The sequence below is a fragment of the Lissotriton vulgaris genome, chromosome 11 (assembly GCF_964263255.1).
Source record: "Lissotriton vulgaris chromosome 11, aLisVul1.2, whole genome shotgun sequence".
In the NCBI taxonomy this organism is placed as follows: Eukaryota; Metazoa; Chordata; class Amphibia; order Caudata; family Salamandridae; genus Lissotriton; species Lissotriton vulgaris.
This window is the reverse complement of record NC_141699.1, coordinates 786,143,737-786,168,371: the sequence shown is the minus strand read 5'-3', so window position 1 is coordinate 786,168,371 and position 24,635 is coordinate 786,143,737. Positions and strand designations below refer to the sequence as shown.

The 24,635-nt window shown below is 41.5% G+C and overlaps 1 protein-coding gene across 3 annotated transcripts in view; it reads right to left on the bottom strand.

Annotated features, from left to right (window-relative positions):
• The window catches only part of NCK1 (NCK adaptor protein 1), a 742,357-nt gene that overhangs the window by 529,851 nt on the left and 187,871 nt on the right, over window positions 1–24,635 (bottom strand). For all 3 annotated transcript variants that reach the window (XM_086943909.1, XM_086943911.1, XM_086943910.1), the window contains one exon: window positions 3,367–3,444. The gene's annotated coding sequence lies outside the window, so the exon portion shown is untranslated. The remainder of the gene's footprint in view (window positions 1–3,366; window positions 3,445–24,635) is intronic.

Below are 24,635 nucleotides of genomic sequence, written 5' to 3'. Positions count from 1 at the left end.
CAGACGTCGATTAAAACACTCAAAACACTTGAAAAGTGTCAAAAATTGAAAAAATACCCAAAAAGGGAGAGCTCAATGCTCCAGGGTCCTGCTAGCAGGAGCCGGAAAAAAGAACTGAAAGTAAAAGGACTTTGGCTGTGCATCCTGGGATACCGAGGGTCTCTGGAGAGTTCCTAAAAGGCACGGTATCCCTTTTCCAGACACAATGGCAGCCTATGGGGGCTTGTCTATCCAACTCTTCATCTCTATCATTTCAAGGATTTTGGTGAAGGGGAGTTTTCTCTTTGAAGGAAACTTGGTAAAATGTGTAAAATCTGACATTGTTAGCTATCCTTTTCACTGTTTAGATGAAGTGGTGGCCTTTGGAGCCTTGGAAGTGTTAGGCTGCATTATTTGTCTTGATTTTCTCTTAAGTGTCTATGCAGGACTGCAAAGAAGACATCTTAAGAGATTATTTTTGATTGCTCCGGGGTCCACGCACATGGGCGGGACTATTCACTAGATTATGGCTATACACAGAGATCCCCTACTACAGAACTAGAGATCGAAAAAGGAGCAAAGTTTACCCTTCAACTTGAAAGAAAAATTGTACCTCATGGATGTGAAATGATACACAAGAAACATGGACAGACTAATCCTCAAAATGCCAAGGAAAGCAAGACTTTGAAACAAGTCTTCTAGTCCCCTCTCCAAAAACGTTGGTACTCCATTCTTACCGCATTACTGGTGGCATTTTGGTAAGAAGCAAAAACTCACCTGTCCAAATGATATGTCACTGACCAAGGACAAACCAATCTTTCCAGTAATTGCTTCGTTAATTACACTGTCCCAACGTTGTATTCCAATGTGTTTGTATAAGTTCAAATATACCTATACTGGACGAAAATATGGCGTGTCCAAAGCACTCGCTTGCCCAACAGCAAGGGCGGTGCTCTAAAATGCCACAGAGGGCATGCCTCTCAAATCGCCTGTATTCTGGTACATATCCATCACAGCTTGCTTCCTCTTCCCTGCACCCTGGACACCATGTACTATCAGTTTGTCAGTTCCAGGATGGCAGTATAAGGTACAGTTCTAGTGTGCCTGGTGTAAGCATACCAAAAGCAGTGCCTCAATCAGTATAATCTTCTGATGAGTTCTGTTGATGATTTGACCTTGCCCATCAACCGCACTGGTTGCTTCAGGGATCAATCACATCACTGGCATACATGTCAGAAAGGAGGGAAGTTGGAGCAGCGAAGCTGGAGCACCGTAGCTGCACCGAGGAACTCACAAAATAACTTGGAATGCAAGGTACAGGGCCCTGACAGACAACATTCAGCTCTCCTCCTGATGCAGAATCATCTAGGCACTAGAGGTAGGCGACAACGGGCGTGACTGCCACCTTAGGCATCTGAAGGCAGGGCCAAGACCATCCAGCCATCTGCCTAGCCCCTTTTAGCAAAGACTTGCCCCTGTTCCAATCCCTCGTCTAACAGTCCTCCTTTTCCAATTTCACTTCCATCCCAATTCAATGCCACACCTCACCTCGTTCATGGTGGGAAACCTTTTCAAAGTTAAAAGGACTCTTTCCTCCTTAACGAGTCGGACAGATCACATTCATAATTGCACTCCAGTATTCTCCACACTTGTCTTGCCCATCCTCAAATGCATCCTTCCCTAGACCACTGACAAATCCCCCATCCCACCAAGCCTCCCATCCCACCAAGCCTCTCACACTCCTCTTTTCCCAAAGCTCTCATTCCTGTCCATCACCGCCTCATGCGGCTCTATTTAAATGCCACACACCCTTCTATTCCAGACCGTCCCACTCCAGTCTCACGCCTCTCCTTCCACAAGCCCTCACATCCCCTCTACCCAAAAGTCTGTCAGTGTCTGATTTAACAGGAGCCATACATGAACATTCGATAAACATGCAGAGTGCGTTCCATATTTTTGGATGCATACTTTACAAACATTAGAATACAAACTAAAATAATAGCTGAAGAAAATAAACTACGGAGAAAAATAAGAACGAGGGCTGCTACATTCCCAAAATGTCTAGGCTGAGGGGGCTGTAGAAAGCAGATGAGACAAAAGATAAGGATCTTCCACAAAAACATCAAAACAAGTTAAAATTAATTTTTTTAATGGCCATAATCTTGGCGACATTCCAGTTTTTGGTCCAGTTCATGCGCATTTCGTTTTGTTGATGCACCATTGTCCGCAATTAATGTTGCAGACCGCAATCCAAACGTGAGGAAGCATGCCCATTGGTAAGAAACAGGCAGACATAAGAGTGGCCGCGGCACTAGTAAGAGGTTGTTTTGTGCTGAGTTTAGTGGCTAAGCAACACATGCTTCAATCTATCCAAGGGCAAGCTATGTCAGCACATGTCCAGCCTTTATCTGAAGGCTTCAAAGTAGCGTCCATGGCAATATTATTTGCACTTGTTTTATGCTGGGCTGCCCTTAGGAAAGCTGCCCACTTTCTGGACAATGGTCTCCCATAAGCAACGGTCAGTGAGGGTTGCCCACCCCACCCCACTCTGTGATGAGCTTCACGGATGGACACTCTGTCCTGGGCACTTCAGGGCTTTAAACTTAGAGTCCATGCTTGAGTCTATCAGCGACGCTCCCCTTGGTGGTGAAGGGAAGGCTCACAGAAGATTTTTCCAAAATGAGGGTGTCACGCCCACCAGGCTGCGAAGCCTTCAGCCCAGCTATTTTCAGCTCAGGCAGCCAGGCGCCTGCACATTTAGTGCATGTACAGCACCTGGCTGCCTGACCAGAACATGAAGAGTGTTAGGACTGACCAACATGGGGTGCAACAGGACAATAGATGGACAGAACTGCCAACTTTGGAACTGGGCAACCAGGTTCAAGTTACGGCGTAGGCTCAACATCCTGTGATTCAAAGCCAGTCACTTGATCTCTCCATGCCTTAAAACATGAATCTGGCCTTCTGCAACATAATCTGGTGGTCACGTAAGAATGATAAAACTGCAAACATAAAATAAAAACGGAGCATATGGCAATAGTTTAGACAGGTATAGCATCTCTGTGTTCTGAGGCCTCACTGCAAGAGACCTGTTCACCAAAAGAAATGTAACCACCTACATTCCAAATGGGTTGACCTGGTTTTCTATTTTAATCCACTAAACAGCACAAGTTGGACTATGAACAGGACATGTATGCATCTCATTCATTGAAAACTCAGAACTATGAAAAGAAATTAAAGGGCGCATTATACCAATTCTTCGTTACGAGGCAATTTTAATTGTTTTTATTATTTTATTTATTTTTAGAAGATACAACCACTCATTCAAAGTTGTACTGAACCTCAGTAAGGTTTGCAGTTGTGCTAGTATTCTAGTATTGTACTCACCTAAGTGCCCTGGACTCTTCGCTGTATTTTGTAAGCAGCCTGTAGGACAACCGGTTTAAAAGTGTCTTTTCAGTCCATCTGTAATATAAACATAAAAAAAGTATTATTTCCAAGTTCTTATCCCTCATACCCAGCGCACTTGGGGCGGCACATATAAAACAATACAAGGTAATGGATGGAATGGCTGCATTAATCTTTCCGACCATGCCACCTCAGTTTGGACCCAGCCACATGCAAATCAGTCTTGACCCTACTCCTCATGGGAACAGTCCAGCCCGCATTGCAGGGCCAGGTCAGGTCCTCCCTGAGCTAAAACACAAGCAACCTGGGACCGATATCGCCCTAGGTAGTGCTCTTCAGCCAGGTATAGCTTGGTTACTGTAGCACAGTGAGCCAGGAATCCACGTCTGGGAATATTCGGAGCACTTAGGGTGGCAAATGCAAAAAACACAATGGAATACTTGAATTAATCTCATCCACTAGCAATCACTCAGGTTGCATCTTAATTCATTCTTTTTTTGACCACCATGCCTCTTCAGTTTGGACCCAGCCATATGCAAAGCAGTCTTGACCCTGCTCCTCTTGGGAACAGTTTATCCTGAACTGGCAGGTCAGATCCTCCCTGAACTGGAACACAAGCAACCTAGGATCGGTTTTGCCCTAGTTATGGTTCTTCAGCATTATCTGCAGCAATTTGGTAGTCTTGAAGTATGTTCAGCTATGGGTTCATTTTCGAAGTCTGCAGTACAATCATGCAATTTAATGATTTATTATTCTGATCTGTGTTTTACGATTGATAATGTATGCCTGAATTGCTAATAATCAAATTCTTAATTTTTTTATGGTGGATTTAATGATATTTATGGTGTTTTTATATGTATGTATTGGTACCTTTCGTGATCTGTTTTTAAGTGATCGAATAAAGAGTACTGATTGTTTGATTGATAGGGGCATTAGTTAGATAAAATGGAGTGGTATTTAATCTCCCTACTTTATCACAATTTTCCTGTACATTAACCAAAATCCGATCTACGGACTTAGCACAAAACGACTTCCACACAAATCTTTAACTTAAATCACTTTTAAAAGGTTTCCCGTCGCATGTGCCGGCGCTGTCTTCAAAGTGTAGTGAAAATGTCTTACTTCCTTGATCTGTCACAATCTCAGTGCATGCCATTGCCTCCATCTGGAGCTATTGTACTTTTTAGCCTACCACGGAACACAGCTGTCTAGTTGAAATAGACCTGTAGTTAGCTACCAAGAACTTACAAAGAGTTTAAAGCCCGCCTATTGCTTACCATCATTAGACTCGTCACTCATTTCCTTGATACTTTTGCGATGGCTTGCCTTGTCTTTCATATTTTTGTCCTTCCCCCTGGAGCACAGCACTTGTGTCCTTCCACTGCTCACTTTTAGGGAACTACTTTTTTCTTTTTGATTATGCACTCCATGATAGTGCTTGCGTTTTCCAGCTCTCTACCTTGTGTGCTCCTCCCAGCCCTTAAGCTTCTTCTCCCCTCGCCCCCTCAACTCCATCGTGTGATTCGCCCCATACATTCCTGACTCCCCCATTTCCTTAAAGGTTGCGGTCTCCCCCGTGCACTGTTACTATCTTAGCTAATTTTTTTCCCCTTCATTTTTTTTCTATTTCCTTCTATCCTTCTAGGACTTTATCTCATTGTCGGATTCTTTTCTCCTCTACAAATGGGTGCTCACCTTTCGAACTGCTCTGTCAGGGTTGAGTGTATCAGCAGCCCTGTGTTACTGAGGGAGAGAAGTGGGAGCTCTAGTGAGAATAGATAGGTGTTAAGTCTAACACTCTGCTCCCATGCAAATTGATTAAATTGAGGCTTTATGATTAGAATACCACATGTATGCTCGGGTCACGGTCGGCAACAGTACAAGCAGGACTCCTACATACATGTACCAGATCAGCTGCAACAGTCAGAGGCACACACACAAACACTCATACAATTCCATGTGCAGCCCTGTCAGGGTTGTACGGTAAGACACAGCAGCAATGTATGGAGTATGCAGCACCTTTAGGAACTTGTTTATGAGCAAGCAAGCTCCTACTTTGCGGAGTGAGCTCACATGTAAAAAGTAAATGCATTCCGGTTGCTATGTCAGGGGTGTGGAATTCCTATAGCCCGAAGCCCAGCACATATTGTTTAGGGTAAAGGACAACAAGTATCAATGTTTATATTGTCCTTGGGACATGCCGAAGGCGCACAAAAGGCAAGCCCGTCTGCGCCCGAACGCCGCCAGGAGCCAGGGACCCTGGTCGTATTTCTATAAAACACAGCCATTCCATACAATTATCATACACTAGCGAGGAGCTTTTGAATTTACAGACTAAACTGCCTTATACCTGTCAAACAGAGTCATGGCCATGCCCTGAAGGCCCATTCTCCTGCCAAGGCTGCCATTTCCAATCAACCCCCAATCTATCTAGCTGCTCAAGTGATCCCTCCTCGAAGACCACTCACAAAGGGTGGAAAAATATGCTGTGTAACATCAGGTCTCTGCCAAAACATTCGATTGAAGTCTGGGACCTTGTGTCACCAGCCCAACCGGAGATAGGCTTTTTCACCGAAACTTGGATGAAATCCCTTCCATAAACTTAGGTATACCAGAGTGATATAAAATGATTAATTAGACAGGCCCATAAAAAACCGGGGGGGGCCTAGCTATTGTACATAAAGACGGTATTAACATCTATGTCTTAGACCAATGCAGCGATGCAACGGTAGAGATGTTGATCTTTAGGATAGACCTGCCCCCTCAGGCGAGCTGGACAGGGACACTAATTTACCGACCCCAGGACCTCTATTGGACTTTTACTTACAACTGGTGGAGTCTCTTACGCCTCATATGAATGGGGGAAATAATTTCTTATTATTAGGAGATTTTAATGTCCATAGCGAATGTCACTCCAACCCAGATGTCCAGACTCTTCTGGCAGATCTATCCCTCCTAGGTTTGCTGCAGCTCAATGAGGGGCCGACTCATATAGCTGGCCACACCTTGGACATTCTTTTTTCTAACTCTTCTAAGATCACGTGCAAATCTCTTCAACAACTCACCTGGTCAGATCATTCAGTCATTGAATTTGATATCCAGCACCTTAATAAATCCAAAACTCCTAATCAAGCTGTAACGTATCTGCGAAGGCAGTGGCAGAAGGTGTCAGCAGAAAACTTTCAAAGTATATTCATGAAGCCTCAATTTTTGGCATCAGACCATACTGAGGAAGCGCTGTCGAAATTTAATTCGGCTGTCATCACAGCTATTGACCTTATTGCGCCGCTTAAATCCTTTCTGAGTCAACCTAAACACCTGCAAGCCGCCTGGTTTACACCCCTCTTGCGAAGTCAGAAACAACTGTGTAGGAAACTAGAAAGAGTATGGCGCTTCTCACACAATGAGGTGGATAGGGAAAAGTATTGTGCTTCCCTGACCAGCTACCATAAAAACATAAAGGTAGCTGGCAAAATGCACCCAATGTCTCATTTAACTCAGGCCGGTAACTCCTCAAATTTTTTTTATCAAATTCTCCATTCCTTCACCAATCCTAAGGCATGTGAAGGCTTGGAGATTCCCTCGCAGAAACTGTGTGATGTCATTGCCCTACACTTTGCCCAGAAGATAGAACTCATATACGAGAAAATCACAGCAGCTGGTAATTCTTCGCAGACTCCTATGGCCTTGGACCATTTGGAAAGGGAGAATCGGCAAAAGTTAGAGCTTTTTCCTTCCATCACCTTAGCAGCGGTTGAAACCCTGATCCACAGGATAAAATCCGGATCACCTACGGATCATATCCCAGCTAAATTGATCCCATCCTAGGAGAATCAGCTGTCCCCGTGGTGCAGCCTATTATCAATCTCTCTCTCTCTCTCAGAGGGATATGTCCCACGGGAATGGAAGGTTACCCAGGTTAGACCCATTCGCAAGAAATCCAATATTCCGTGGACTGACCTCTCTAACCTCCATCCCATCTCTCTTCTTCCATTCTGGAGCAAGATAATGGAGAAACATGTGAACACTCATCTGTCCAACTATGGCGAACTGTCTGGATGTTTAGACCATTCCCAGTCCGGTTTTAGGCCCAAATACAGAACCGAATCTGCATTACTTACAGTAACGGACATCATCAGAATGACCCTAGATAAGGGTCATTCTATGATTCTGGTGCTGCTGGACCTATCCGTGGCGCTCGACACAGTTTCCCATAGTGTCTTGCTCAGAAGATTGGAGAAAGTTGTGTTAAGAGACTCAGCCCTATCTTGGATCAAAAGTTTCTTGTCGGATCGCTCTCAGATTGTTAATCTGGGCCCGTATCAGTCGGCTCCGGTGGATATGACCAAGGGAGTACCTCAGGGCTCATGTTCGAGCCCAACTCTTTTTAACATCTATATTGCTCCCTTGGCCAACCTTATGAGGACTTATGGGTTTATCCCCATATCATATGCTGATGATACTCAGCTCCTCTTTCCATACAATACATTTTCATCCTCTGTACAACTGGCATTCTCTAATGGGATGAGGGCCATATCGCACTGGTGCGGAATAATTTCCTCCAGTGCAATGTAGGAAAGACTGAGATCATGCTTTTTGAAAAGGCTCCCCTCCTATGGACGCCGGGTTGGTGGCCAACGGATTTGGGCCCTCTTCCCTCTCCCAAGCTCACAGTTAAAAACCTGGGGATCCGCCTTGACCAGGATCTCAGTCTGAAAGAACATGTTACCCAAACAGCGGGTTCCTGCTTCCATGTAATCATCCTGCTACGTCGAGTCTTTCCCTTACTTCCCGACTCTGCCCGTAAAACCTTAGTTCAGGCGATGGTCTTAAGTCACATGGAGTACTGCAATGGTCTGCTGATCTCGGCAAACAATGTTTTGCTCAGAGACTACAGGTGGTGCAGAACACGGCAGCACGGTTGGTCCTCAATGTTCCACCTCGGACCCCTTCACTTCCCCTTCTTGCGAAATTGCATTGGCTCCCTATCCGTCAACGGATAAAGTTCAAAACATGCTGTATCATCCATAAGGCTCTGGTTAATTTGGCCCTTCCTATCTCGGCGAAAAATATCTGCCTTACGTTCCCCCAGATCCCTTTGTTCAGCTGCTAAACACCTTTTGGTGGTACCACGAGTAAAAAGTGCCAGATTAGGAGGTAGAGCTCTCTCATATCGCGGACCACACCTCTGGAATGAACTTCCACTCCCCTTAAGACAGTGCTCTGAACATCTGCATTTCAGGAAAATGCTTAAGACCTTCCTTTTCTGCCGCTGCTGATCCTGTCGAATATGTTGCCATCCCCTCACAGTCCTGTTGAAGCGCATCGCATCGCAGCGCATCGATTCTAGCGCTATACAAACAATTACAAATACAAGAAGGCCAAACCTCCTGCAGCACAAACTCCTTTGGCTGCTAGTTTACAGTACCACATTATGGATCAGGGAAAGCCATTGTCTACATTTAAGGTAATATTTGGGACCATCAGTTAATGTTGTTCGAACTTGTATTTATAGTCATTTATGCAAAGACTTCATTATTAGGGTGAGCACTCGAAGGAAATGTTGTTCGCTCTGACTGCACTACCGACAGTGGTCCCAGTATATAAATGTGTACACACGTTTGCAAAGTTAATAAATACACGGCTACATATAATGCCCCCACAATGCTTTCTGATCAGATGGAAATATTTACAGAAGGCTGAAAGCAAGATTGAGAATTCTTTACTTTCAAAATAAAATTTCCATGAAAAATGCAAGTAGGAAAAAGAAATTGCTAAACTACTGGAACATTTTAGGTACTATTTCTTGGAAGCATCATTTAGTACAATGTGCTGATGTATACTAGTATTTCCCCAAACTAATTATTATGGAAAATAAGTGTAGCCAGTTCCAATAACATTGTGGTAAACGTGAAAATAAACAAACATTGGCAAATCCAATAGCTTTGACATTAGTGGTCAGCCTTTTGATTTTATCAATGCAGGTCTTCTTTTGACATCATTTTTGTAAAACTTTATTGTTGTGGGAGCTGCTGTGCCCTCACCATCATAACAAACATTGGCAAAAAGCAAAAATATTTTTGGGTCTCCAAAAGCACACATTACCGCAATAGTTCCTGGCACTGAACAATACTACTCTGTGGGCCAATATGGTTCTTGTGAAAGAGAAGAATGCTGTTATTCACAGTGAAGCTGGCCAATAGATAGATGAGCAAGAGATAGAATATTAATAAAAACAAAAGGTCTTGATTAATGTTAGACCTAATTAGAGGTACAATTCCTAAAGAATTCACAAAATTGCACCCATGGTATATGTCCTTGCCTTAATGCAGATTTAGGGCTTTCATGAATTCACAAGAATTTGGAGAAGTAGGCAGGAAATCATACTCCTAGAAAATATGTTTTAGCTGCATTTTAGCACATTGAAATATGCATATGTAGATTTGCTCATGTGAAAGTCTGTTGTGTTTACAAGTTCACTTTCCCTCCTACCATTTTTTTCCGAACCCTGTGCTACTTCTGCCCTTGTCAGGAGTACATTTCCAACCTTTCTCAATATGGGAAGAGAATAGAGAAGAGCTAGTGAAAACCCCTAAAACATGCAAGTTAGTAGGTTTGTCTATATTCAAAAGGGCTTTTCAACCATGGAACTATTGCTTATCGCTACATCCGGCCCAATTATGTAGATTTGCGCAAAGGTGGCAAAATAAGGGAATTGTTAGTTTTTAAACCCTATATATAATATGAGCAGTGGCATAATCAGAGAGGGTATTATCAGAGCTGCCATAATGTGTCGCTGTGCTACATGGCACCAAAAGGGACACATGGATTTTGTTACAGGACAAGTAGATTTAAGAAGCAAACTGTCCAGTGGAATAGTACATTTTTTATTAGATTTTACACCCCTGTATGTTTCCTTTTAAGTTACTGCTTTATGGTTCGTGCTGCTGTTCTGCATTAGTTATAGTCTTCGTTGGGCGTCTGATTCATGAGGATAGGCTGTGCGTAGGTTCCTTATTTATTACCTTCACAAAATAAATGCTGTACTTTTCCCTATTTGCCTCCCGAAGTCTCTATGTAACACATGGTGACGATTTAGCAATAAATTTGAGACTTTTGAGAATTTGGAGCCAAAAGTGTACTCCAGATAACTCATGCTATCATCTGTATCATTTCAATCATCTAAGCCGTTACCCATTGAGTGTTTCTCCTGTACTTTCGGTAGACCTCACAGCCCAAAGGCTACTTTTGGGCTATTTCGACTGCAGTACCGCCCACTTCTTCATTTTAGCTCTGTGTGCTCGCTTCTTCAGCAACACGGATGAGCAACTGAGCCAGCACGGTCCTGTATATCATTTCTTCAGTTTACAGGCCTGTCGTACAAGTCAATACGTAGCTGCACATGCTCTACTGGCACTAACTTTATTCGCCTGATCTGTTTCTGTTTTAATTATCGATGTTGTACCAATTTGCTCATATTTCAATGCCAGTGCTACATTGCTTTGGATATTTCAAGTTTACAGCAACATTTCTTTATAACTTTAGAGTTTTTGTTTGAATTGCCTCAAGTGAACTTGGAAATGCTTACAGACCTATCGGAATTGTGCAATTACCTGTATGAACTCATCATTGGATGGTGGGTGGCATATTAAACATTTTTTTTCAATGGCTTCTAACAATTTAGCTCAGCTCTCCCCATTTCTTCAACATCCTGGCAAGTCATTGATTAAGTGGAATGTTTGGTTAAAATCTTTTAAGAACTATTTAATCGCAGTTAGAATATATCACGTTGAACCTAAAAGAAAGGCTTCTATTTTTAATAGTCATATGGAAAATGAAGAGCAGCAAGTTTTTAATAATGGTCTCCATCTGCTGCCACATCTGGATAATGCAAAGATTCTAATGAGTATTCAGAAGTGATTACAATACTTGGAGTCAAATTCTCAGAACAACCTAGTGTTCTATTGGGGATTTTTTTTTTTAAGAAGAAGCAAACAACTGATGAAACAAACGGTTGATGAGTTTATATCAGCATTAAGGAGACCTTCCCTTGTCAGAGGTAGTTGATGTGGCCAAAAGCATTGAACATTCAATAATCTCCAGTCACATGATGGTTCAGAAATCCGCTCAGACATCTTCTCCATTTGTTAATGCTGTGGGGTATTCTGAACATGTTGGTGCTGTACAAATTAAGGACAAAGTCTTTAAGAAAGTTCAACATAACATTAGCACTTTTTGTTTCAGGTGCGGATCTAAATCCCATTTAAACAATAATATGCAATGTCCAGCAGTAGGTAAACAATGCAATAAGTGTACGAAATTAGGTCACTTTCACAGTGTTTACAGATCTGGTAAACACCAAGTATAAGTACAGAGTTGACTTAAGTGACTGGGCCTACCCTGTCAATCTATCAAATATAGTCCTGATGACACAGACACATTGAGGACTATGTTTTCACAGTTATGTCAGTACAAAGGAAACATCATTGCCTTTGTCTCTTGCTCTATTAGTAGTGCGGAAAGCAATTAAGGTACCATTGAGAGAGAGCCATTGGCATGCTGTCGGGCAGTGGAAAAGTTCAAGACTCATTTGGGGTTCCCATTTGGATCTATTCACAGATCATAAACCATTGCTCCACCTGTTGAGTATCAATGGTTCAGGGAAACCATCCTCACGATTGGTCAGATTGTTATCAAAGATGCAAGTAATTAATTTTACAGTGAAATACATTAAAAAAAATAAGAGCAGAATGCCTCTTCACATTATCCATCAGAGGTGAAGAATCCAACACACTTCAAGATAAGGAGAATGTGATTGCTTTTGTGGAGGATATACTGTGGAACGAATGGGTGATCACACAAACACTGATTAGAAACATCCAAACAGGATCCTACGTTACAGTTAGTTTTTAAATTCATGACAGAAGGTTGGCCCAAGGAAAGAAATGTTGAGACCTCTTTGAGACCTATTGTACAGATTTCAGAGAACATATCAGTTGTCGAAGGGGTGCTAGTATAGAATGATATTTGTGTGCTTCCTTTATCAGATGATATTATTAAGGAGGCATACAAGCGTCATTTAGGGGCACACAAGGGCCATTCAGGGATCAATAGCACATGCAAATATATAAGACAATTGTAATGGTGGCTGCACCAGAAGCTCAAGATTGTATGTATATTAATAACTGAACCACCTGCTTGGTAGCTGATAAGCATTGGAAGGTACATGAGTAACCTATTCATATGGTCCCTCTACCAGAGGAAGCTTGGCAAAAAGTGCCACTTGATTTTGAGGGTCCATTTGAGTTATTGCCGGTTAACAAAAAGATACACGATGGTTTTAAGTGATTATTTTTCAAAATGGATGTATTTTGGTTTTACCTCTGTTCATAACACTGACGCTACAATAAAAGTTTAATAAAATGTTTTTGATGTAGAAGGAGCACCCCAAAAAATTGTTACCAACCACAGTACCCAGATCACAACAGCGCGCAAGAAGGACTTCATTGACGTTTTTCACATTACTCATGTCAGAGTTGTGTTTTACTCTCCTTCTGCCAATAGTTTCGTTGAACGCATGAGTAAGTTTCTAAAAGAGGTTGTGCTAACAGCCTCGACTATGGCTCTTAAGGTCGAAACGTTTCTCAGGGAGAAAGTTTAGTCTTATCTATAACTACACACAGTACAACAGGTATGTCCCCAATTATGATGTTAAGCAAATGGTTTCCAAGGGCTTCAGTTTGTCCTGACTGGGTGAGAGAGGTAAGCAAAGAGAGCACACATGACTTGCAGACTATTGCCTCTAGAGTTGAAGCAATGCAAAGTCAGTTTAAAGAATTTCTTTTTAAAAGACACCATGTCAAAGAATTAACAATGAAAGCAGGGGACTGTGTTCTGATCAGAAATCGCAATAAGGTCAAGAAGGATTTATAAAAAGTTTCAAAACCAGTTTGTGTTGATAGTGTGTCTAAAAGCTCAGTACTTCTTAAGGACAAGGCTGATTGAGTAAGATGTCTGGTTAAGATTACACAGGCAGCCAAAATTCAAGCTGTGCGAGACTATGATGACATCAATTGCTCTCTTATAAGCACTTGGTGGGAAACAACTCAAGAGCATTAAACTGACAGTAAACGCTCATCTCAGTTTGATAATGTGAATGATTTCTTACTTACACAAAGCAACCTTTAATTAAATGTAATGATTGCAATACATACCACAACACCACAGCTGTACGCAATACCACTATCCCTTCTAAATGTAAGGATTACTATATGTCTTAAAAATATAGATGTAAATATTGTGTATATTTTAGATATTTTTATTTTACATTTTTTATACAAATTATGTAGCTTTGTGTTTTCAAAAAGGGGAAGGTGTTATAGCATAAGACATTGCAGTAATAAGAGTGTGCAGAACCTTTGAGATATTATGAGCGAGTGAGCTCCTGATTAGTAGAACGAACTCACTTGTCAAAAGTAAAAGCATTCTGTTGCTATGTTTCCCTTTAGGTTACTACTTACAGCCCACGCTGCAGTCCCGCATGGGTTGCTCAGTCTTCGTTGGGCATCTGATGCACGAGGACAGGCAGTGTGTGGTGTCCTTAATTATTATCCTGTACTTCACAAATTAAACGCTGCACTTATCTTCGCTGGCTCCCAAAGTCTTATGCAACAGTCCGCAAGAGTGCAAATATACTTTAAGCACAAGTTGCAATACTACAAGTTTCATTAAGGAAGAATAGCAATGGGAAACACAGTAAAAGTGCAAACGTCATACATACAGAGCAATTAAAGCTCGGAAAGCAGTACAAAGTTACTTCTAACAAAGTCGAAGTAAAGCACAGGTTGCAGCAGTTCAACCCTCTCTAACCCCAAAGAACAGGACCAGCATAGACAAGCAGCTGCACAATGCAAATACAAACAAACAGAGCAGATAATACATGGATGGTAGTGCAGGCTTCACTAAGGCATTGAACAATTAAAGCACTATTAGTCCAAGCTTCAGCTTCCCTCATTCACACACAACAAACTCACTGCAAGCTGTCCTCAGACTGGAGTTAAATAATCAACATGCACTGGCTAGATAAAATTACACATAGCCATGCTAGGAGAGAAAAAAACTGGAAAATCTGATAAGACAAAACAGAAAATCTGGGAGTGTTTAAAAAATAAATTACACAAGCAGCACATACTTGCGGTAATTTAGGAAAAAAACTATAAAATGCACTCCTGAACCATCCAAAGGTGCCACAACTATTTAAGTCAGTATGTGTAAAACTAATATGGAAAAGCATTCGTAAGTCCAATAGATTTTGCACTTAAAAAGCTGACAAAATTTATAAAACCAGCTGATGTGCAAACACGGATCGCTTTGTAAACAGAATGCATTGATGAGATAAATATTAAAATGTGCAATAACAGAGTGTCCTAAAATATAAAATAGCCGTTCATGCATTCCAAAGAAGGTGGAATGATGCAACCAGAAAGCCAGTAGAAAGAAAGTACAAATAAAATATTCCTTTGAGCTTGTTCAAAAATCTGAATGACTAAGTCTCAAGTCTATAGCTGAAGGTTCCTGAGCCAAATAAGCCAATTGCTGAAGGAGGCTGAACCAAAACTCCTCAGATTATTTAAAGAACAGAATACGTTCGCCATGCACAGCGGTCAATTCGATCAAACCTAAAATGACAGCATCGGATTTGCAAACCCAGAAAAATATCATATAATGTCTGACTTGCCCTATTGCCAAGCGTTTGGAAAGTATCGTAATGGAATATATGTCCTGAAACAGGGAAATTAACAATGTACTACCAGGAATAAATTCAGCAACTGCACATCTGTACCAGCTGGGAATGGAGCATTGGTGCATCGCTCTACACAATTGAACGCATGAGTAAGAAATCTTCCGAATATTCAATTCCATCCACCTTCAGAGGCAATGGACATGGGGATTGAAGACCAGGTTCTGGATAGAAGGTTGCTCATCAGAATGAAAGCAGAGTGTGGAAAACCGAATGCAGGCTACACACCTGTATGACACGCAATCAATAAAACAAAATATAACCAAAAAAAGTACTGTGTTCTGCTTGGTGTAGCAATGTTACCTGTGTTACATCAACCCACCAAAGCAATGGGTTGTTTTTTTAACGTATGTTTTCTACAGTTACGCAGAGGGTTCACAGTTCCAGGTGAAGGAGGGTTCAAGCCAATCAATTATTACTTTACTTTATTTCACATTAATTCAATGCATGAAAATACAAAAAACATAAGTTAAAATATAATATATACATTAGAATTCCTCTAAACAACATACATCAGCCTAAATAGAAAATGTATTCCTACATTCACATGTTCAAAGTGAAGACCAGAATAAGAACAGTGTTAAAACATCTGGAGAGACAAACGTCTTCGCTTAGCCACCGGCAATTAGAAAGATGCGAGAGCGTAACAAACATAGGGATCTACCAACTGTTGAATAAAGTGCAGAGCAGGTCTACATCGAACACATTTATATTTACGCAACATAGAAACTAAAAAGACTTTCCTTTGGGGACCATAGAATGTCACAATAAAAAAATATGTAAAAGTGATTGAGCTGCTCTCCCATTACAGGGGCATGCTGTAAATCGCTCACCGAATGAATATTAGCCGGAAAACCAAACATTAAAGGAATGTAATTGAGTCGAAACCTATTCAAGATGTACCAGTGGTGGGAGTTCTGTACAAAGGACAGAAACAATTGTAATGCATCTATTACTGGGGGATTAAAGCTATAAGCAATTACTGTGCTTTTTGTTGCATTCCTTTCCCATCTGTCCCCTGCAGAATTTGCTAGAAAAAACGTTTTTACTTTAGTTTTAGGAAAATTAGCACATAACATTAGAGTGTCAAATAAAGGGCTCAAGTCAAAAGAAAGCATCAGAGACTGCTTTCTCCAGTGACCAGTGGATTACTCAAACTCAAATCAATCTCAAAAAGATCTTGTTCTGGGTGCAGACAAAAAAGAATTGAGATGGGACTCATGGGCGAACTCGTTTTGACCATATCCCTTGATATAAAATTAGGTAATCCAATACAAATGAAGCGAAACAGTTAGTTGCTGGTTTTTACCAGCATTACCTCTTAATGAAATCCAGAAGCATGGATATAAAGCATTTTTCTACCTGTAACTGTTGCACGCATGCTGCTGTACATTGTGTAATGTAATGTATGTATACTTGTAAAGCGCACGGTTACCCCGTTACGTGGCGTCCTGGCGCTGTATACCGCTGGGGAACCCGTCCTGGCTTTCCCTGTGAGAGGGCACCCCCAAGGTGAAGCCAGACATCCCCGGCGCTGCAAGGGCCGTTGTGGAGATTAAGCAAGCTATTGCCCAGAGTTGCAGAGTGGGACCCATGGTTAGTGTAGGCACCTAGGCGAGAATTATCGAGTCTGTGGACATTGACCCAAGACCCTGCTGCGTCGGGAATTGAACCCTGGTCCCGGGCTGACCTCTGCTTCAGGGTCTGCCGCTTCTAACCAGTGAGCCACACTTCTCTACATTACCATCTGTTAAATTTCCTTTCCTCCTGTTATCTAGTCTCTTGTCTTGTCTTCAGTGCTGAGCCCACAATTAGAAGGATGGCAATTAAAAGTTTATAACGCAAAAAACACAGGGGGTCTATCAGCTAAATTCTAAAGCTGCAACTGTCACCGAGCCCACAGGATCATTTAATCCCCCTTTATCCGACTGACGCTTGTAAATCCACTTTTGTTCCTTGGAGAAAAGGTAACCCGACACATCGCTGATGTGACCGGGGATGTATGGCTTCTCCAAGACAGTCCATTGAAAATCCGTTTCAAGGTGTGCCTGTTCCAAGAAATGTCGGGTAAGTTTGGTGTGACTTTTTTTGCACCGGAAAGAGCTCTTATGCTCTAGCATTCTTGTCCGGACTTTACAAGTGGTCATTCCCACGTATCGTGTAGAGCAGGGGCATGTCAGCATGTAAATTAAGTTTGTACTATTACAATTTCTCAAATTGTTTTTGGATTAGTCAGCCATGTATGAACAACCCATGAGGCGCCGGTCCTCCCCGTGCACATAGTGTTCACCCCCTTTTCTCTTTTTCTCTTGAAATTTGCTTTCTTTATGCTATATGTTCACTACGAGATCCTGTGGGCTCGGTGACAGTTGCAGCTTTGGAATTTAGCTGATAGACCCCCTGTGTTTTTTGCGTTATAAATTAAGTAGTAGCTGGGGATTTAAACCAGGTGTGGGTCTCTAAACCGCATATCCCTTGGACCCTCTCTTTAACAGTTGTTGTGTTGTTAATTAACAAAAGTTAACAACCTCATCAGACGGCAATACTAAAGTTTAGCATGTCAGTTCCTTCGAGCCTCCCAAGTATCTTATGTCATATGGAACTAGGCCTTAACACATCGCATTCAAACTGCCCGTATTATGTTATGGCGCTCGATATGGACAAATGAAGAACCAGATCTCAATCAAGCAATACAGGACTGTTTAAGTCTAGATGAGGGTCACAAAATACTGTGGCTCAGTTACATCAAAGAGGCAGCTGAAACTCATAAGGAGGCGGGATTGCTTCTAACCCACAACTTATCACTACCATCACGAAATCCCAGCTAAAGCAGGAATTTTTACCAGTTTTAGCGGAGCGTATGGAAGGTATGGAACTTGACAAGAAGAGTGCTGCTGATTATCTCCCTTTGGTCAGCACCGAAAGAATAGAGCCATACCTTTTGTTCCCTTTTGGTCGCTCCAAAAGATTCTATCTTCTCAGATTTAGATTTAATATTGCTCACTTATGTTTTCTTATCCCAGCAGAGTATATTGTGACTCTCACCTGAGCCTCTGCCCATGCCTGCCCATATATTGTGACTCTCACCTGGACCTCTGTCTAACATATCTCAGAATATGCTGCATTTCCTTTTTTTCTGCCAACTATATTCTAAACCACGAAGAGAATTTAGTATTCCACTATTGAGGGTCCCGAATATTAGAAAATGTAGGCCAGCATTATTTTATCTTCTGCTCCTTCAAACTGTATACATATGTCAAATGATTTATAAATTCTTCTCTGCCGCAGTGCGATTAATGAGTTTAGTAGGGAAATGATAAATTTTAATTCAGTACTGCATTTTAGGCAAAAAAATTGCACACACAGACTATACTTTTTTAAAGGTCATTAATTTTTGCACAATACGGGGACACTTTGCACTTTTAATGTCTTAAATGACTTTATAGGCCAGATGAACCGTAAATCATACCCTTGTCGCGGTCTAAGTAAAAATTGTATGCAACTTGTACAATTAAAAACATTTTTAAAACATTCTCTGAGCACTGGTGCTCACACATTTGGAGATTTTAAAACTAACTTTTAATGTATTCGATTAAGGACATCAAATTTTAGATAATTTGACATGGTTAGTGCATAACGTGTGTAATGATTTTCGATTACGTACATGTCTTTTATGTACTTTACGTATTTTGTATGCTACTTTTATAGTTGTCAAACCGAATAAAGTTTGTTGACTGACTGACTAATTGTAGAATGGCCATGGGATTACTGGTGTCTCAATATTCTAAGACACTGTTTTAAGTTTTTCCCCCTCTCCTATCGCTTCAAATTTTTATGCTGTTTAGTGCTTATTTTTAAACTGCGAACACTCTTGTTTCAAATCGTTAACTGACCAGAACCAGCAATTTGGGGGATTTCCTGATCTTGGCCTACATGTTGATGTAATGGATAGAGACCTGCTGGCAAGCACTCTAAGAAGACGAATACCAAGGAATGTTTATATTCGTTTACATCTGTACAGAAAATACATGGCACCAATCAAGCCTGATGTTACAGACCATCCTAATGTCATATTGCACCTTCCTAATCTTTCCAATCCTTTGAATTACAAGAATGCTGCAAAACATGCTGATGTTTTTCGAGACCTCATTAGCGCTCTAAAAATAGACCGACTAAAAAATAATCTCATATTGCACCTATAACTAAACTGATACTACACTTACGTCCTCATTTGCGCACATGAACATTGTGAATAGCATTGAGGGGGTGATGTGCACTGGAGTGCTCATTTAGGGCTCGTCCACCAGAGAGCACAAGCTTGTGAAATATCTACTGTGGCCTTTCCAAAAACTTTGTGGGGCGACTCTTGCTTACCATCTGTGGCTTTATCATCCTTCTCATTTGCTTGCCTCCCATTAGATGGCTTGCCTTCTTCCCCATCTGTTTGTCCGTGCCCCAGAGTACAGCTTTTAACCATCCTTTTGATTGGTTAGCTTGTATCCTTAACCTGCACACATCTAAAGCGCTACTTTTATCTTCTAGCATTCCATATCTATCTCCCTCGTGTACTGCTTCGCTCCCACAAACACACACACGCCTTGCCCACATGTATGCTCCATATTTCTCTCTTCTGTGTATGCTGTGTTTTCTCTTGCGTTCTTCTCTGCGGCCTCTGCCCTTCAGGTTGCTCTCTCCCTTGTGCGCTGTTCACTCTCTCATCTGCTTCTCCCCAGTCTTGTGTTCTGTGTTGCTCTCTTCCTCAAGTGCTACTTTACAGTTCCTCCACACACCCAGCTTTATTTTTATTATTTTATCCCCCAACCACACTGCTTGCCATCTCCCACTCCTTCCTTAATACCAAACCCCACACGAGTAATTATTTTTCCATTTTTTGGAGAGCCAGACTGCTATTATTTGTTCCCAGGGGCTCTGCTACATGCAAAAGCATTTTTGAATGCCTAACATATTGCAATATTGCATCAGCCATCTTAGATCAGTTAGTTTTAAAAAAAAGATTTCTGTAGGCATGCATGTGCGGTACATACGCGCCTACAGAATGATGGAACTAGCAACAGCCACTGCACCATGCCCATCGGGATTTGAACCAGTGACCATAAGCTTAACCACTGATCTCTGGAGTGGATGCAATACTCCACAGAATCTTATCAATGAGTAGATCCTCATGTCAACAAATACAGGTGTGCAGTGTCACCGTGTTGTCACCTTAGGGCATCATGCAACCTGACCCAGGTGTCATATTTGTCCAAACCCTTTAGGAGTAAGAAGCTCTGAAAAAGGCACTGCATATTACCATTAGTTGATATGCTGGAAATCACGGCGTGGGCTTAAAATTATGTGGTTTTGGTGGTTCCCAAGCTGATAATTCTCTGAGGTAAGAATAGTAGTGGCACTTTCATGTACGATTGTTGTCATACTGTGTGATTCTTCCCCTTTCTTTTGCACACACTGACCACCCCTCTACTCCATGTGCCATTGAGCCAGTTCTGCCTCCACATGATTCACTAGAGGGCGGTCCACTGCTGTGGCCCAGCTTCTCACTACGCACAGTCTGTACCTCCACTTCGCTGCTGGCACATCTATCCATGAGCCTACCACTCGCAAGAACCAGAGAATGAATAAGGTAGATAATTTTGTGCAACAACGAAATGTCACTGCTGTCATAAAGAGACAGACCTTCGAAATGGGACACCAGCAGAGCCTGATCCACCAGAAAATCTGCAAACTGGCCGGTTTTATTCACCCAAATTATATAAGGAGCCTCAGCTAGATAGCAGCCCAGTCAAGTGTCTATCCACGGTGCCAGGCGATGTGCCCAAACCAGTCACATCTGTAGAGATTAGCAACATGAAAATGGACATTTAAATTTGTGAATATCCATCTACAAAGAGATCCACTTAAAATGATCATTTGGTATGAATTATTATTTTTATTTTTATTTATTTTTTTAAAAATGATCATTTGGTATGAATTATTATTATTATTTTTTTTTAAATCGCTGAAAAATCATTTTACGCCTAAAATTGTGGATTTAAATACCCCTACTTCAAAAGCTTTGCCGTAGCTCTGGTATGCTTTTGCTTAATTCTTATGTGGCTTGAGCCATTGCCTGGGTTATGTTATGTTAAATTGTATGTATTCTGTAAAAGTGTGCATCTACCAGAAAGGTGCCTTGGCGCTGTGTCTAAGAGAGAGTCACATTACAGCAACGGATGGGCCATTCGACTTAATGTTCAAGCATTTCTATTTTAAAACCATTTCCTAACGTGAAAGCACCGGAGGTGGATAAGCTTTGAAGTAGCATTATCCTTAGCTCTGGTCCGAACATTGAATATAAAATGTTATAGCTTTCACAGCCTAAAGTTTCAATTCTATAAAGGACAAGGCGGCAAGGACTATCCCGCTAGGAGTCGAGGACCGACTGCCCATGGCTCTACCAGTAGCACCACTCAAACTCAGTCCTGAGCCCACTCGTTCTCTACACCCACCACCTGACATCCTCTAATGTCAATTAGTTTCTTTAACCATCTATATGCTGAGGACACCCAGATATTTCTTATTTTTCTAACTCCACTTCCAGTCATGCATACCCGTATCTCACAGCGACTCAACACTAGCTTGCTTTACATAACTCGTAGAATTCTTCTAAGACTAGTGGCTTAAACTTTTCTTCCTTCACAGTACCAACTCCACTTCCAGTCATGCATACCCGTATCTCACAGCGACTCAACACTAGCTTGCTTTACATAACTCGTAGAATTCTTCTAAGACTAGTGGCTTAAACTTTTCTTCCTTCACAGTACCATCTCCTTACCACTTCCCATCAAGTTTTCTCTCTCATTCTATCATCTGCCCGTTCTGCCAAAAAGGAAGAGTCTCCCTCAATCCAATCCCGCTGGCTGACTTCCTGCAAAAACAGGGCCCTTTAAAAGTAATTAACGTTTGTCCTTAAAGATGTTTAATCACTGCTTAGCATGTGGCTACCTTTCTTAAAACATAGCCTCCAATAACCTCTATCAGGGCTTAATTTGAGCCAGTGGTTGCCGGTGGAGGCAACCACCACCTTTTTGGGATCAGCGGTTATTTTTCAGCATCAGACATTTCCCGAGAGCAAGAGTGATAAAAACTTACACATTGGAAAGACGAGGAAGAGAAAGACTGAACACTGTCACAAAGGGAGAACGCTGGAAGCTGAGTGAGATATTGAGGCAGGGAGTTTCTGGTAGTGATTATAGAGGCATGAGGTGGATTTAAGACTATCAGCCTTGGTATCTGACATGCCCATTCAATTATAGCAACCACAGGCTTCTGAGCAGAGCTAAGGACATTGGCACTGCCTCTAGTCATAACCTACGATCTGCAAACCTCAGTCTTTTAGTTTCATTCAAGTCACCTTGATCTAGACCTAGATTTCCATCTATCAACCAAACTGGCACTATCTATTAGAAATCGTGTCTAAACCGGACTGATTACACTAATCTCGCATCAATTCTTTAATTACATTGTTTCACATAATGTACATTTAAGATACCGACCTAAAGCATTTCACATGATTGTTTCTACAATCACATGTCTATTACCTGGAAGAAAGATTTTGCCATTGTACGCATCCTTACTCTCTACCTCCTATCATTAGGGCCAGTCCCTATATCCAATAATTCTTATATGTTCTACAGTCACCTCTTGGCACTTAAAGTGAAATGGTTTGCTGACATATCAACAATTAAACACTATAAATATGTTGATGAATGATTTTGAATTTTTGTTATGTCTGCTCGTTTGTAAACTATATTATCTATATATATATATACACGTCAGTAGTCGAAACGTTGCATTTTGGAAGGCACAAGGAATAAATAAACATCTTGCCTGGAGAGCGTGGGGTCTGTCTCTTCTTTCGCCGCTGCGAGTGGAGGTTTGAAGACTTTGCTGATATATATATATATATATATATATCAGTAGTTCTGAATTCTTATTTCCGCACACCTCAGCGTTGTTCATACTCCAACAGTGTGTATTGCTCACATCACAACGTGTTAACTATCCACCCACTCAAGAGGCTAAATAACTGTACAGTTCTGTTTGTAATGTTATTGATCTGGGATGTAGGTATATTGATCATATTCTGCAGCTAAATAAATAAAATACATTTCGGATATAGAAAGGGAAGTGTGCCATTGGAGAAAGGAGAATGCAGTATTGAACTAAAATTGCATTTATACAACGCTTAGTACCCCTGACGAGGCATTGAAGCGCTTAATGGGTCACTATTTTGTGCACAATGTCGTAGTAGGGGAAGATGAAAAAATTTGATAAGACTTTGAAAGTATGTTGGTTTGCTACAGATTAAAGTCAAGGACAGCGCGGGGAATGAAGATACTAGGTTATCTTATTTTTGTGCATTTAAGCAGGTCTGCTTGCATCATAGTATTCGTGAATCAGATATCCGGCACGAATCATGGTTGAGGGCTCAAGGTGGTGGCAGAGGAAAATGCGCATATGATGGCGTGAATCAAATTCATACATGCTTCAGAGCTTGGAAGTGGTTAAATGATGTGGATTATAGCAAAGGTGTGAGGTTACCAACCACTTTTTTTAGGAAAAGAGAAGGGGGTACCTGTGAAATGTTTTCTTGTAGAACTAGGGAATCACACCATTGTGAAGGAGGTCGTTAGGGATAGTGAACAGAATAAGTAAGATAGCCCAGTTAAAAGAAGGATCATAATCGGTGGGGAGAGTGTTAATGTGCTGGTAATAAGTACGAGGGTCAAGTGTTTCTCTCAATCACGTTTGGATGGAGAGTGTGTAATTGTTAGAGAGTGATCTGAAAGAGGCTGGGGGAACAGTGTCTTCTGTAAGTGGTTGCTGAGGTTTAAGTTAAGGTCCTCGAGAATTTCGCCAGGAAGGGTGGACTCTACTGATTCCTACTAAAATAATCTAATTCCTTACACAAAGAACCAATGATACCTGTGGAGATAGTCTCTCCAAATAGGACCCTTAAAATGCCTAAACATTGGGATAAAAATTAAAATGAAAAAGAAAGAGCACACGAAATATGTCCATTATTGCTTGACTGTCAGAGATCCTGCAGCGGAGGAGGCATTGGTCAGCTGATCTTCCTCATCACAGCCATCAGGTGACATCGCTGAACGAAAACAGAACAACATCTTCGATGGAGCAGTACCTCTCCTGCCCTAAATACCAAGAGCTGTCAGGTAATTACCAGAGGATCAGGTGAGAGTGCAGAAATTACAGGTCTGCCATACATGACTAATGCAGTGCTTAATAACCACAACTTCCCAGGATCCTTGCGACGACTAATGTCTGAAAGATAATGCCAGACTCGGAAATCGTAAGTCAGGGTTTGAAAGAAATAAGTTGTCAGTTTTTAGGTTTTGTGCTCTACGGCTTCCCCCATTGGAAAAGATAG